This window comes from Terrapene carolina, unplaced genomic scaffold (genome assembly GCF_002925995.2).
Source record: "Terrapene carolina triunguis isolate 2854851 unplaced genomic scaffold, T_m_triunguis-2.0 Scaffold165, whole genome shotgun sequence".
Classification (NCBI taxonomy): domain Eukaryota; kingdom Metazoa; phylum Chordata; order Testudines; family Emydidae; genus Terrapene; species Terrapene triunguis.
This window is the reverse complement of record NW_020664516.1, coordinates 1,534,142-1,548,528: the sequence shown is the minus strand read 5'-3', so window position 1 is coordinate 1,548,528 and position 14,387 is coordinate 1,534,142. Positions and strand designations below refer to the sequence as shown.

Below are 14,387 nucleotides of genomic sequence, written 5' to 3'. Positions count from 1 at the left end.
GTATCCCCATTACCCATCGCCTCAGAAGAGCCCATGCGACAGTAATGAGCCTCTGAAAATACCAATGCAAGTGGCTTATTCATTGTGCTCACCTAGCCTGACCTCCAGCATAACACAGGCCAGAGACCTGCCCACAATCACTCCTAGAGCATAGCGTTTAGAAAAACATCAACGCTTGATATAGCTAGTGTCAGTGATGGAGAATCTCCCATGCCCCTTGGCTAATCGTTCCAGTGGTTAATTGCTCTCGCTATTAAAAAATTACACCTTCTTTCCAGTCTGAATTTGTCTAGCTTCAACTTCCAGCCTTTGGATTGTGTTAGACCTTCATCTGCTAGACTGACGAGGCCATTATTAAATATTTGCTCCCCATGTAGATTATAATCAAGGCATCCCTTAACCATCTCTGTTAAGCTAAGCAGACTCAGGGAGCTTAATCTATCATATAAGACAGATTTTCTAATCCTTTAATCGTTCTTGTGGCTCTTCTCTGACCCCTCTCCAATTTATCAACATCCTTCTTGAATTGTGGGCACCAGAACTGGACACAGCACTCCAGCAGCGATCGCACCAGTGCCAAATACAGAGGTAAAATCATTTCTGTACTCACTCAGAATTCCCGTTTATACATCCCAGGATCGCATTAGCCTCTTTGGCCACAGTGTCGCACTCGGAGCCCACGTTCAGCTGATTATCCACCACACCCCCCAAGTCCCTGCTTCCCAGGATAGAATTGCTCACTGTGTAAGCATGACCTACATTCTTTGTTCCTACATGTACACGTTTATATTAGGCATATCAACATGCATGGGGTTTGCTTGGACCCACTTTACCAAGATCAAAGCAACCAATCACAGCTTCCCTGGGCAGGAGGGCACCTGCATCGGGGCATGTGTTTAAACACGGAGCATGTGAACTGGAGCCAAAACGAATCAAAGTGGGGAGAAGGGGGAGCCAGCAGCCCCAGCCGGACTCACTCACCTCCTCAGGTGGCTCCTCTAGCCATTCAGCCGCCCGCCGGCTCACTCCCGCAGCTCTCCGTGCAAGCCCCCAACCCTCCCGCTACCTGCGACAGAAAAACAGCATCAGCGCTGGCTGCCCGCTGCCGCGGTCCACAGTTCCCGCAAGGCCTAACCCAATGGCTCTCCAACTCCGCCGCCATGCAGGGCGGAGACCATATCCCCCCCCGTATCCCCCTGTCCCACTCCCGCCCCGGCTCTCTGCTTCATTTCACAGGCCACGCTGTGCTCAGACCATAGCTAGAGCCACTGAGCCCGGAGTCATTTCAGAGGCAGATTGTCCCCCCTCAGTTCTGCCATCAGCGATGAGGCTTGGTCTGCCAGGCCCCAGGGCCGAGCTCCTGGGGGCAGGAGGAGAGGCAATGCCTGGCTCAGGGCCCAGACCTTGCCCCCGGCTGCTCTTGGGGCAGATCTCTGGTCTGGCGTCTCCACGGGATGGCCACTGTCCCCACGGCAGAGTTCATCCTTCCCTGCGTAGCGACCAAGTGAGTGACTGTGTGTGCAGAACGCAGCCCGTCCCCATCCCTTTGAGGGCAGGGCCCTTGCTCTCCCTCTGTGGTCTGCACATCACTTCACCAGCCAACCCCCAGCCCCATCTTAGGGGCTGGAATAGCAGCTGTGGCCCCTCCAAACAGGGCTCCAGGCCCAGGGGGGCCCGGAAACACAGACCCCGGAGCCCTGCCTACAGCACCCCCTGTGCATCTGTCTACCCAGAGCTGGCACGGAGAAGCTCTGCTCCTCCCGGCCGCCCTGCCCACCCCCCTCTGGACAGGGCTGGAGCAGCACAGAGAGCTTGGGATGGGGGAGCACTGCACCAGGAGCAGGACTTCCTGGAGAGACGGTATCATCTGCGATTCCCCATCAGACGTGGGCCGCTCTCTTTACGGGGGTCCCTGCCAAGTTTCCCCAAGAACTCCCCTCTAGCTCTGCTGCACAAGGTGAGAGGAGAGAGTCACCTCGGAAACCACCCAGCACCGCCCATGCTGCAGGTGTTGGCACCAACTCTTGCCATGGTCAGGACGTTTCTTCCACAGCCCCTCCCCTGTGACCTTGCTCCTGCTCTGGGGACAGGCGGCTTGTAACAAGGTAAATACAAATGAGAGGGGAGGATGTGCCAGCACGCCGGCTGAGTTACAAGCAAATACTAGAGCAGAGCTCCTTAGAAAGCCGAGATAATATTCCCCCATTTCCTCTTCCCATCACAGCCCCCAAGTGCCCACATCCTGGTCACCTGAGCCACCACGTCTCCCCAGCACGGGATGGCACTGGCGCATGGGAACGTGCTTTGCCTCAACAGCACTTTCAGCCTAGGGGAACGCCGACCCTTCTCTGGCCCGTGGAGCCCGGGACCAGGAGGGCTGCCCAGAACGAGAGGGCAGAACGCTTTGTGCGGCTTTGCAAGGACGCTAGCAGCAGGGTGACCTTGGTCCCAATTCAGATTTTGTAAAAAACCCACACCAATAAAAAGCTCCAGATGGACAAAAATCCTCGAAGGAGATGATTTAAAGAGCGATTTCAAAGGAAAAACATCCTGTGGCAGCGAGCGAGCCAAACATCACAGCACTGTGCTGGTGCATGAGATCGGGGGGTGGGGGGGGGGGGGAGGGCTAGCTCATCCCCCCCCCCACTCACCCAAGCTGAAGAAGAAGCAGAGAGGGGGAGGCAGCACAAATAGCCAAGGAATCGGTGTCTTAAAAAGGGACACGGCCCTGCTAAGAATCTGATCATTTAAAGCCCAGGCCTTGAAGCATTTCCTGAGGCACACGGCTGTTCCAAACAGGTGCAATTGCATTGTGAGGCCATTATCTCTGGAAAGCCTTTAAAAATCACAGCCTGTGATAAATCTCCTGGGAGCAGCTCAGCCCCCCCGCTCCTATCAGGCCATCTTTCTTGCAAGATTCACAGGGGCCCTTTGCAAGGTGGCAGAGAGTTGCTCTCACCAAACCACGGCAGCGGACGGCTCGCGATAACCTATGCCAAGCTGATCGTGTCCGGATGTTACATGCCGCGTCCGTACATATAGGAGACCTGGGGAAGGGAGAGCGGCTTTGACAGCTTGTGCTATGCAGATCAGAGGCCTGGGTGCAGGCCAGGACACTGGGTAGATTCTCTTCGTGCCGCTGAGCTTCAGAACTTTAAACAAGAGACAAGGTCATTTCCAGATTGGACTGTCAAACAAGCTGTCGCAACACCCTCCCAGTGCTGGACAAGCGTCACTGCTTGCCAGGCTGCCTACAGCTTAAAGCCAGGGCTTGTTCAGTCTGCCTGATGAAGCAAAGAATCTGCAAGGGTCTCTTCTCTCCTCCACCCCCCAATAGCCCAGAGGGTAACAGAGCTGCAGGGGGCATCAGACTCCGGTTGCCCTCCGCACTTCCCCACCAAGGCTCCAGCCTGCAGGTTGGGGGCGTGTCCCATAGGACCTATGGATCCACAGCTATAGTTTTGTTTAGAGCACTTGAGAAATTAAGACATTTGCACAAAAATAAATGTGACCTGATGCAAGGCCCTGACCCACTCTGTGGCCGAGCAGAATCCCCTGCCCTGTGCCCTCCGAATATGGGGATTACCAGGGTGAATGCATTTCCCCAGCAGTCACAGTAGGTCACTTCCAGGCCTAAACACCTGTCATGTCACTGTGCGCCAGCTCTAGTGCTCCACTCCAGAGGTGGTTGCATTTCAGGCCTGGGGAAGGAGCTGCTGCATCTCTGTGGTTTGTAAAGCGCTCTGGAGCTAGGATTTCTCAACCAGGCTTATTAAAACCAGAGATTAGGAACCAGTTATTCCTCCCAAACTCATTTAATCTCGCTGATGGATCTTATCAGTGCTCTGACGCGAGACACAGGACTCTGTTTAACCCCTTGGCTAGAGGGCTAGGAACTTGCTAGGCAGAACAAGCCATCAGTCCCCTCTGCACTGGGCCACCCACAAGAGAGTCGCAGGGTGATTGCATGCACCTGACCTCACTGTTTGGCTGAAGCCCCCTCTCAGTCACAGGCATGGAGGGACAGCTGCAATGGGCACCTCCTTGAGACCTTCTCCGGTGCAATGGAGCTAGAGCTATACGGCCCCATCACTTGTTGAGCGTATCATTTGGTGCTGGGGATAGTGGGGAAGGGACAGAAATGCTGCAGCCCCCCCCCGTTGTCCAACTACAAGCCTTGCACCGAAGCCCTGACCTACCCCACAGGCCAAGCTTAGCAGCAGTCCTGTTAAAAACGGAGGCAGGGCCGAGTCAGCTGCCCCTTCCCCACCCGCCTCCTGGTCTGTTGTCCCACAGCTAGAAGTACAAGACCATCAGAGATCTCTTCCACGAGATGCCTTCAAGAACACGCGCTACAAAGCCAGCGGCCTCCTGGCTGTGGTCTGGTATCCAGCACCTGCCCCCCAAAAAGTGGCAGAGTCCTAGTTTCTCAGAGTCCATCCAGTTCTGGGGCAGGATGTAGGGTGCTTGTGGACATCAACGCAAGCTGCTTGCCAGGAGTCACACATGGGCACTGGCAGCCGGCTTCTTTACCACACTCAGAACCTGGTGGATACATAGCATCTCCGAAGCATTAGACAAGGGAATTAGACAAAGGCCCATTGCCTTAAAAACAGGAAGGAGACCACCTGCGCTCACCTCCGATCAGGTTCCAGCAACAGCCCTTGGGCATCTGTAGTCCCAGTGCCAGAGATCCAGCTGTACACTGAACCCATGGGAGGGAGGGGGGATCATAGTCCTAACTCTTCTCACACACCCACTCCCTGAAGCAGGGACTGATCCGGTCAGAAGGCTGGCCTGGATCCAGGCTGCCCAAATTAGATTCCTCGGACATTCTTGAGATGCCCCACATGAGATCAAACGAGGCAATGTCCCGTTATCCATAATCCCCCCCGCCTGCTCCCCAGCACTCGTCTCCAGCTCTAATGATCTCCTCTGCTCCTGGCACAAAGGCTTATGCTAATACCGCTGATCCGATCAGCTTTTATTTCTGCAGAACAGCTGAAATCTGCCTCCCTCGCTCCCTCCCCGGCAGGCCTGTAAGTTCCTGGAATATGCTCATGCTACCCTAATCGGCATTTATTTTAATCACATTAAAAAATGATTTATGGATACAAGAGAAAGCCACAGAAGCCATGTGGGCGGCCGAGCCAGGATGGGGCTCAGCTATCGTTCCGTGGTCAAAACATTCCCACACCCTGCCAGGCTGAGCCCAGGGCACTGGCCCAGGGGGTCAAAGGGAACAGACTGGACGGAGACAGAACTTCCCGTTAGTCCCATGGCCATTGACTGCGGCCAGAACAGCTGACGCTCTGCAGCTCCTCCTCCGCATGCAGCCCTCACCTCCCTCCCAGGATGGGTTAAAGAGGAGATGAAAACTGTCCTCATCCCACTGCAGAGGGGACCGACACCCCCAAATGCGGGCCAGCTTGCAAGGGACACCGGAGGATGTTGCCAGAGTCCAAGAGAGAAGCACGGGCTGGAGGCTGCCCATGGAAGGAGTTTGGATTCAAGGAAAGGGGACGGGTGGCGATACGGAGGGCAGGATCTATTGGTCTAGCATCTTAGGAATTAGCCATAATGCTCCAAAGGAATCAGGACGAATGTAAGGAAATTGCTGCAATACAAAAAACAAACAGATTCAGCCCTTCTCCTGAATTCAGATTACACTAACCCCCCCCCCCCCACACACACACACACACCCCATTTAAAAAAGTGAAGCCACAGAAGAAAAGTTCTGTAGAAGATTTGACCCCTACAGAAAAGTAACTTCACACAAATTCTTTTCTTGTTTTCACCTGGGCGACAGCCAAGAGGAAAACTGCCTGTATAATCCTAAATCTTACAGCTCCATAATCAATGAGCTCCTTTGTGAGCAAATGAGGCAAAAGGTTTCTGGGCCAAGATGGGCGATAGCCACGAGATACAGAGGGACAGGAAAAGAGATGGCCTAATAAGTAGCGCGGCAAATCGTCAACCTGGTCAAACCCACGTGGCTCTCAAAACCAGCACTGCATCTTTCAAGATAAACCAGCCTCATTGTTTGAGGACAGAGAGCAATGGAGGTTCTGCCCTGGCTTATTCTTCAGAATTCCCAAGTAGTTCTCAAATCTAGGGAAGGTCTTTAAGCAAGGGAGACATTTGTTGCCTTAACATCTGCCATTTCCAGTTGTTTAGAAGTATTTTCAGCTCCAAGCTGAATTACAATTTCCACTTTCTTAAAAGCCTTGACCAAATCTAGTCCCCAAATACTCCAAGAACGCAGAGATCAAAGGGCTTGCAACGCCAGGGGAGCTTAAGGGTTAGACTTAGGCTGTTCCTCCAGCCATTGCCTTGGTAGCGGCTATAAATTCATAACCAATCAAGAGGCACTATGCTCTGGTCGAAATAGAACATTCATCCACCCCTGCTCTACACACAGCAGCCAGGGCATCGTTAAGGAGACAGCATTCGCAAGTTTTGCATGGCCTCTAATGACCTAAGATCTTTTCAGCCCCAAATTTCCACACCATGGGGCACAAACGTGAACCGTGAACCCTCTGTATCTGCGTCTGCTCTCAATCAAATTACTGCCATGCACAGAACAAAACTAAAACCTGCCTGCATGGAAGGCTCACCCCTTAGTCTCCTGTATGTGTTTAACCCATTCACCCCGTATGTAAAAGCAAAATACCCAGATAAGGAAAAGGACTTGACCCATTCAATACAATTATCATCAATTGTTTATTTAAACCAACTTTGGTCTACAGCGGAAGGTAATTATTTTAGTATTACGATAGTTTTTTAGTCATACACTCCTGCTGACAGAAAGTGCTAAAGTCATTTAATAGACGCTTCAGACCTGAAGGAGTGTGGGACAACACAGTCATGTGCGGACTAGAGGACTGACACTGCCTGAATCAGAATTTTAGGGGCAAAAATCTTGCTCCTCCTCTAATAGCCCAACTACCTCATTGATAGAAAATTTAAAAAAAGGGGGGGGGGAGACCAGTAAACACCCCTGATGTGCATCCTTTGTAACAGGAACAGGGTCACTTACCTGACCCTTCCATCCTAGCCTAACCTGGGCCATGGTTTGGCCACGAAGGGCTCTCCAAATGGTCTATCCCATCCCTTGTGAGTTTCTCCCAGAGATGATCTGTGTCAACAGCATCAAAAGCAGATTTCAAATCAATGAGGGCCGCATGAAGTTTATCCCCCTTGGGGGACCAATGTTTATAGATCAAATGTGAGAGCAGGAAACGATTATCTATAGTTGAGTGGCGATTCTTAAAGCTGGCTTGTTCCTCAGCAAAAAGATTTCCGCTCTCAGCCCAGTGCTCGGATCTCCCAGAGGGGGGGGATCTGGAATAGATTTTAAAGACCACTTCTATCATCCAATTAGTCTTTTAATTGCCCTGGGAATTTTCTATCACCTTCTTTCATAGAGAGACATTCCCCGCAATGAGGCCTGCAGGGGAAATCTCTGTTATTTATAACAAATAATTTTGCTATCCCATCAATATCGTTATAGACATCCTCTATATGGAGACGTGCAGCTATTCCAGAAGAGCATGACGGGTAAAGTCCATCGACAGACCATGTGACTGGATTGGCATCATAAAGAACAGAGAGAGGAAAAAATCTCTCCTAACAACATTTAGGGATAAGAACTTCAATATTTACATTAATCTTACCCTCACCTCCAACATCCAAAATACTAAAAAGATAATTTCTCAGCAGAGTAAATTCAAATCCCTTCCAACGGGCCCTTTGATGATCAAACCTTTTTCTATTTAAACCATTTCTTTATTGTTCTTTCTAAAAATAACCAATTTCCTAATGGAATCTGGTAAACCCCTTTCTCTAATAGACATTGCAATAATCTGAAGCGGTTTCTTCTAACCAGCGCAATACAGATCACACCAGATTATTTTATCTTGGCTGGGATGAGAATCTCTTTTCTTAGTAGCCAAATCATACCTTTTTTTAAAAAAAACAATCAATCAATCAGTAAATGCTAGATGGTTGTATCATGCATCTTTAAGTTCCAGTAATTGGCTCTTCAGGAGTAATAGGATGTTAGAAACTATAACATTTGTACCTAATTCAAGAATGGAACACGCTTTGCCCCTCCCCCCAACCCATGTGGAAAGGGGACAATTGAACAACAGTTCAACTGAAGGAGTTGGGGATCACTACCCAGTGTAGAAGCCACTGCGCAATTAGAGAAACAGGACCAGCTGAAAAATCAGAACGACAATAAACTATTGAACTGCTCCCTCCAATTGAGATAAATGCAAAATGGCCCTGAGCAGCACTGCATCCTCTGCCGTTCAACACCTCCAAGCAAAAGCTATTTAGGATTACTGAAAATTTGCAACCCAAGCTGCAGAACTGGAATTAATTTGCAAACTAGATACCATCAGATTAAGCCTGAATAAAGACTGGGAGTGGTTGGGTCATTACAAAACCTAAACTTAATTTCCCCCATACTAATTTCTCCCTACTGTTACTCACACCTTGTCCACTGTCTGTAATGGGCCACTCTCTTAACACTTCAAAAGTTATTTTTCCTCCCTTGGTATCCTGCTGTTAATTGATTTATCTCGTTAGACTGACCTAACACTTGGTAAAGCAACGCCCATCCTTTCATGTATTTATACCTGCTCCTGTATTTTTTACTTCATACATCCGATGAAGTGGGTTGTAGCCCACGAAAGTTTATGCCCAAATAAATTTGTTAGTCTCTAAGGTGCAACAAGGACTCCTCGTTTTTTGGGGGAAGATTAAGAATTTCTCCATTCCCAGTTGAGCATTAAAGTCTCTCAGAAGAACAACATTAGCTAATGGGTAGTTTTCCATAAGCGAGTCCAGCTCTGCCCAGAGGGACTCATTATAAAAGGAGACCCCAAGGGGAAGACAAAGTAAACATTCAGGTTTATTAGAACAACTTTATCTGAAACAATAAAATGAAAGGCCTGGCAACGGGAGTTACCCAGTGTTAATGGATTCAAAGTCTGGGAGATAAAGTCCCTTTCGTGGCTAGCCAAGTTTCCTGGAGGAAAATTAAATCAAACTGGGATATATAACTCCTACCTTCCAAATACTGAGATTTGCTTTTGAGACCAGCAATATCTCAGGACACCATCTTGAGAAGAGTCTTTACACAACCTTGATGAGACCCATCTGGTCATTCCATCTCAGGCCTCTATTGGCAAAGAGCTCCATGGGCTTTATAATTAATTAGGTCTCTTTTCCCCAGAATTATAATCGTTAGCCCTATGGGTCTGAGCCATTTGACTTCGCTTGTACAACAAGGAATAGGCCAACATCCAACCTGTTCTTCTGAGGAGCAGAAATTCTCCCCGACTGAACGTTTTTAAACCGTTTCCCTTTATCCTTTTCTATCGGGTGATCTCTGCACCTAAGAAGAGCTCTTATACCCCAGATTTTCATAACAGTCCACCAGTCCCTAACTTCCACCTCCACTCCCTTGAAGTCCTACATTAGAAAGCTTCTGTAACCTGTTGAATTTGATTTCTAGGGAGAGAATACACCACCACTCGCTCTAAAGCTACGTCTACACTACAAGCTCGGTGCGTGATGCCCCTGCTCGTGTACGCACTAGCTCAGTGAGAGATAACGGGAGTATAAATAGCAGCGTAGCCGCCATAGCGCGGATAGTGGCAGTGGTGGCACAGCTTAGCCAAGCACAATACAGATCCACCTGAAACTGGTGGGTATGGACCTGGCCTGGCTTTGGCATTCCCTGTGCTACTATTTATACTGACCAGAGCTCTCATTGAGCTAGTGTGAGCATGTGAATGTGAGCTTTTTCCAACCCTAATATTGGCAATATATTAGAATTGGAAAAAATTATATTAGGATTGGAAAAATTACAGAGAAGGGCAACAAAAGTGATTAGGGGATGGATCAGCTTCCATGTGAGGAGAGATTAAAAAGACTGGGACTGTTCAGCTTGAAAAAGAGACAATTAAGGAGGGATATGGTAGAGCTCTATCAAATCATGAATGGTGCAGAGAAAGTGTCATTTACCCCTTATTTGTCCATAACACAAAAACCAGGGGTCACCCAATGAAATATGCAACAGGTTTAAAAACAAAAGGAAGTAATTCACACAACGCACCATCAGCCTGTGGAACTCATTGCCATGGGATGTTGTGAAGGCCAAAAGTGTAACTGGGTTCATGGAAGATACGTCAATCATTGGCTATTAGCCAAGATGGTCAGGGACACAACCCCGTGCTCTGGGTGTCCCTAAATCTCTGACTGCCAGATGCTGGGACTGGACAACAGGGGATGGAGCACTCAATCACCCTGTTCTGTTGATTCCCTCTGGGGCATCTTGCACAGGACACTGTCGGAAAACAAGACACTGGGCTAGATGGACCATTGGTCTGACCCAGCATGGCCGTTCTTATGTTCAGGGAATCCCATCGCTAGCTCATAGTATAAATGTAGCCTAATTTGTCTATCCATGTTCCAGTCGGGCCTGTGACTCATCCGTTTCCATTCATAAAAGCCAGGGCCACACCCCCGTTATTATTTCAGAGTTCATCGGCTTGAATCTGAAATATTTCCACTAAAACGAGGCTGGGAGGTTGGAATAACTCATGGAGGACATCCTGCTGCTCTCTGATCTCAGAGGAGGGCATGTACTGGTGAATCAGAGCCAGTGAGCTAAATCCCCCTCCAGGAGCCCTCTCTCACTAGTGAAGGAGTGGGAACTGGTGTACCGGGCCCTGCGCAAGTTTCAGGAGGAGATGTTTTCTATACCTCTGCTACAGCCCCCTCATCAAGGGTTTGTGGGGTATGAAATCCATCAGCGGGGACTGGCCAGCAGTGGCAGAACATCCAGAGGGATCACTTGCCCAGACCTTTGGGCTTGACTGAGTATGGGTCCCTCCCAGGGACACACGAATCTGCCCTGCGGTCAGTCTCAATCCGGCTGGAAACTGATGCCCGCTGGGTCTGGCTGGCTGGCTGAGTCTGCCCTCCTCCTCTCAAGACCGGTCACTCACCCCCCAGGAGGCAGCAAGGACGGCGCCCTGCAGGTTCTCTGGTTTGGCTCCCAGCCCTTTTCCCATTTCCCAGCTCTGAAAGGGCCTGCTCTTTTATGCTAGAAGAGACAAACCTTGAATCTCAGCCCCAGCCCCTCACATCCTCTCCTGGGTCAGCCCCAGGCTACAGCCCAAATGGTATCTGTGTCACGGGTGTCGGGAGGGGCTCTTTACTGAAGCATGACAGGGAAACCAACAAGGCTGACTCCCATGTTTTCACCTGTTCCTCAGCGCCCTGGGCAGCCCTGAGCGGGGGGCTGCAGAAAAGCAACTTGGCCGCAGAGCGCTCTAAAATGCTATGCAGGGAGAGGCCATCCAGGGACACACAGAGCAGCCAGCTTGCAGCTGTGCAGGACTAGCAGGCAATGGAGGCCACAGCCTCCAGGAACGCCAGCATGCCAGAGGAGCGCCAGGCAGCGCTCAGCCTCCAAGGCCTTTGATGCAATTGTGATGGGCCTGGGGGAGCCGGGCGACCCTCCTGCACTCAGCAGCACTCAGTCCAGCGTGCGGCATGTGGAAAGCGTCTTCCTTAGTGAGCGTAGGAGAGAATTCAGATTGGGCAGGGAGGGAATGCCACAGCCACCAGCTGTCTGGGGCCGGCCTAGGTATTACCCCTACCCTCTACTCCCCTGTGGAGTCCAGTAGCTCAGGGACTGTGCAGGGATCCGTGACGGGGAGGAAGGGAGACAGAGCATGCATGCATGCGTACATCAGCAGTGGCTGAGCTCTTCCATGCCATGCTAAGCCCAAAGGAAATTCCTCTATGGATCAAGCACGAGACAGAGACCCAGGAGTTTTCACGTTACTGTCCCAGCTCTGCTGCCAACTCACTGGTGGCCTCAGGGGAGTCACTGCCCCTCTGCGACTCAGTTTCTCCACCCTTCAGATGAGGATAAAAACACTTCCCCCAGAAGCATTATGGGACTTGCTAGTTAACGCCCAAAGGAGTACCACATCCTGTGTTACGTCCAGCTTCGTCTCTTCCACACCTCTGACGTTCCCTCACTGGTTCTGACCTAAGAGATCACCCCCAGCAGGCCTGCCCCCGAACAGCCAGGTACCGCTTTGGTGAAACCAGCTGAGCCAAGCAGAGATGCCACCTGCCGCTGGGAGCGCCAAGCTTCTGTCCCGTCACCTCCTCTCAAGAGGATTCACGGGAGAACCCCCATCTCTGCACCAGGTACGGGTCGGGCATTTGCATCTCTAATGGCCTCCCACACTGCAGAGGCCACCAGCCTTCCCAGGTGCGCACGCCACAGACACGCACCCCCCAACTGAGCTCTGCCAGCTGATTCTGAATGGCACAGGAAATTAATGATCTCCGAACTGGCAGAGAATGAGAGAGAGAAATCTGCTACGCTCTCCAGGCACCAGTGGCGTGTTTTCCAGCCTAAGGGAGGGCATTGGGGAACGTGTCGCCTCCTCGGCGAACATTCCCAGTATTATTCATAGAGACCTTGCACCTCACGGCTGAGCAAAAACGGTGAATAATTAACCAGGCAAAACCTTGGCTGCTCCAAATAGCTTGAGCACACACTGGACAGCAACAGCCTTCTGGCGTGTTCGCCCTGCAGCCTTAGCTATGGCCGTCCCTACCCACAGTGTCCATTAGAAGCTGCTCTCTTGCCCCGAGATGAGCAGGCCTTCGAGAAGGAAGCACTACCTGGAAAGTTCAGATCCCAGCCCTCCGGCTGCAGGTCGCCCTGCACTGGGCACAGAGAGAGATGGCCAGGCAACAGTTGGGATCCCGTCCGTCAAATCTCCCCACAAGCACTTTCACGCTTCCGCCCAGGCTACTGCTGATCCTGGCTGACTCTGGCAGACTTCTCCTCCCAGGGCAGTCATCCACATCTCGCCTTCACGCTCGCCTCCACCACCAGGCCGGCAAAGCACATGGCTACGGCGTGCGATGTGACCACGGCTCGTTACACGTCACAGCCATCTCACTAGCACCTTGTGCTCCTCATCTGCCTGTTGGCTCCTTCCACTTCAATCATAAGCTTTTTGGGGCAGGGTCTGGGGGTGTGGGCATGCTCCCCCCCCCCCAAGAACACCTAGAACAACAGGGCTACTGCAATGCAAATAAATCTTCAATTTCTGCCCCTCCATCCATGCCCACAATTCCCAGTGTGGTCATTGGGAAGCAAGGTGCAGATTGGAGGGTAGATCTGGGCAACAGGGTCGTAGGTGCTAGAGAGGCCATGTTCTTCCAGCAGCATAGACTTGCCGACGCTGCATTGCGTAATGCTGGAGCAGTAGCAGCACGAGGGTAACTGAGTCCCGGTCTACACTGGGGGGGAGGGAGGGGGGAAGAAATCGATCTAAGTTCACGTAACTTCAGCTACGTGAATAACTGTCGACATACTTAGATCTACTCATCGCGGTGTCTTCACTGCAGTGAGTCGACTGCTGCTGCTCCCCCGTCGACTCCGCCTGCGCCTCTCGCCGAGCTGGAGTACAGGAGTCGACAGGAGAGCGCTCGGGGGTCAATTTATCGCGTCTAGTCTAGATGCGATAAATCAATCCCCGCTGGATCGATCGCTGCCCACCGATCCGGCAGGTAGTGTAGACATACCCTGAGAGGCAAGTCCTCCCCTCTAGCAAGGCCTTGCTCTATGGAAGAGCAGAAGGTGGGAAAGCAGGAAGGAGAATAATTGAACTCCCGACAGCTCGGAGTCTCCCATATTGCCGGTCTCCAGAAGCCAGCTCCAATCAGGTCTTAGGTTATAATATGCTCACAAAAAAGCCATGAACACCAGTTCTACCTAGTCTGATAGGGAAACTGGAGAGATGCTCAAAGTTCTCATGGGCTCCTTCAATATTCAAATCACATGGATACAATAGACACCCTGGATAAGCCAACTTCTCTTCTTTGTTGGAAAAATCCCAAGAGGATACCGGGATCTGGGATAAGTTATGTTAGGTCGGTGATGTGTGAAGGGTACGAGCTTGTGGCTTAACATCTTAGTTCTTCTACAGGCTCCCGATGAAGACATCCCAGGGACTGGTCGGAAATGCTAGAGACTGCGCCGAGATTCTTGGGCCCTTCTTCAGAAGAGACTGTACCAGTATCCTCATGGCGAGGCCTCATCGGGACCCCAAACTTTATGCAGTATTATTGGGTAGCTGAGTTACCAAGGACTGCAGCTCGGACTAATGGAAAGCAGGATTCAGAGGGAAAAGCTTGTCCAATTTAAGACCTTCTTGTGCTCCTCCATGGGCGCTGCAGAAGGAACATATACTTAAACAAGACTCTTGATTTAGTGCCGTTGGGCCAAATCCTCAGCTGGTGTAAACTGACAACTCCACTAGCTTCAGCTGTGT

At 50.9% G+C, this 14,387-nt stretch overlaps 1 protein-coding gene across 2 annotated transcripts in view; it reads right to left on the bottom strand.

Moving 5' to 3' along the window:
• LOC112116649 (CMP-N-acetylneuraminate-beta-galactosamide-alpha-2,3-sialyltransferase 2) overlaps positions 1-14,387 on the bottom strand; it is an 86,692-nt gene that overhangs the window by 22,437 nt on the left and 49,868 nt on the right. Inside the window, exon 1 of one of the 2 annotated variants that reach the window (XM_026653811.1) lies at positions 982-1,069. The exons of the other annotated variant lie outside the window; for it this stretch is intronic. The gene's annotated coding sequence lies outside the window, so the exon portion shown is untranslated. Of the gene's footprint in view, positions 1-981; positions 1,070-14,387 lie in introns of those variants that run through there. 2 annotated transcript variants of the gene reach the window in all.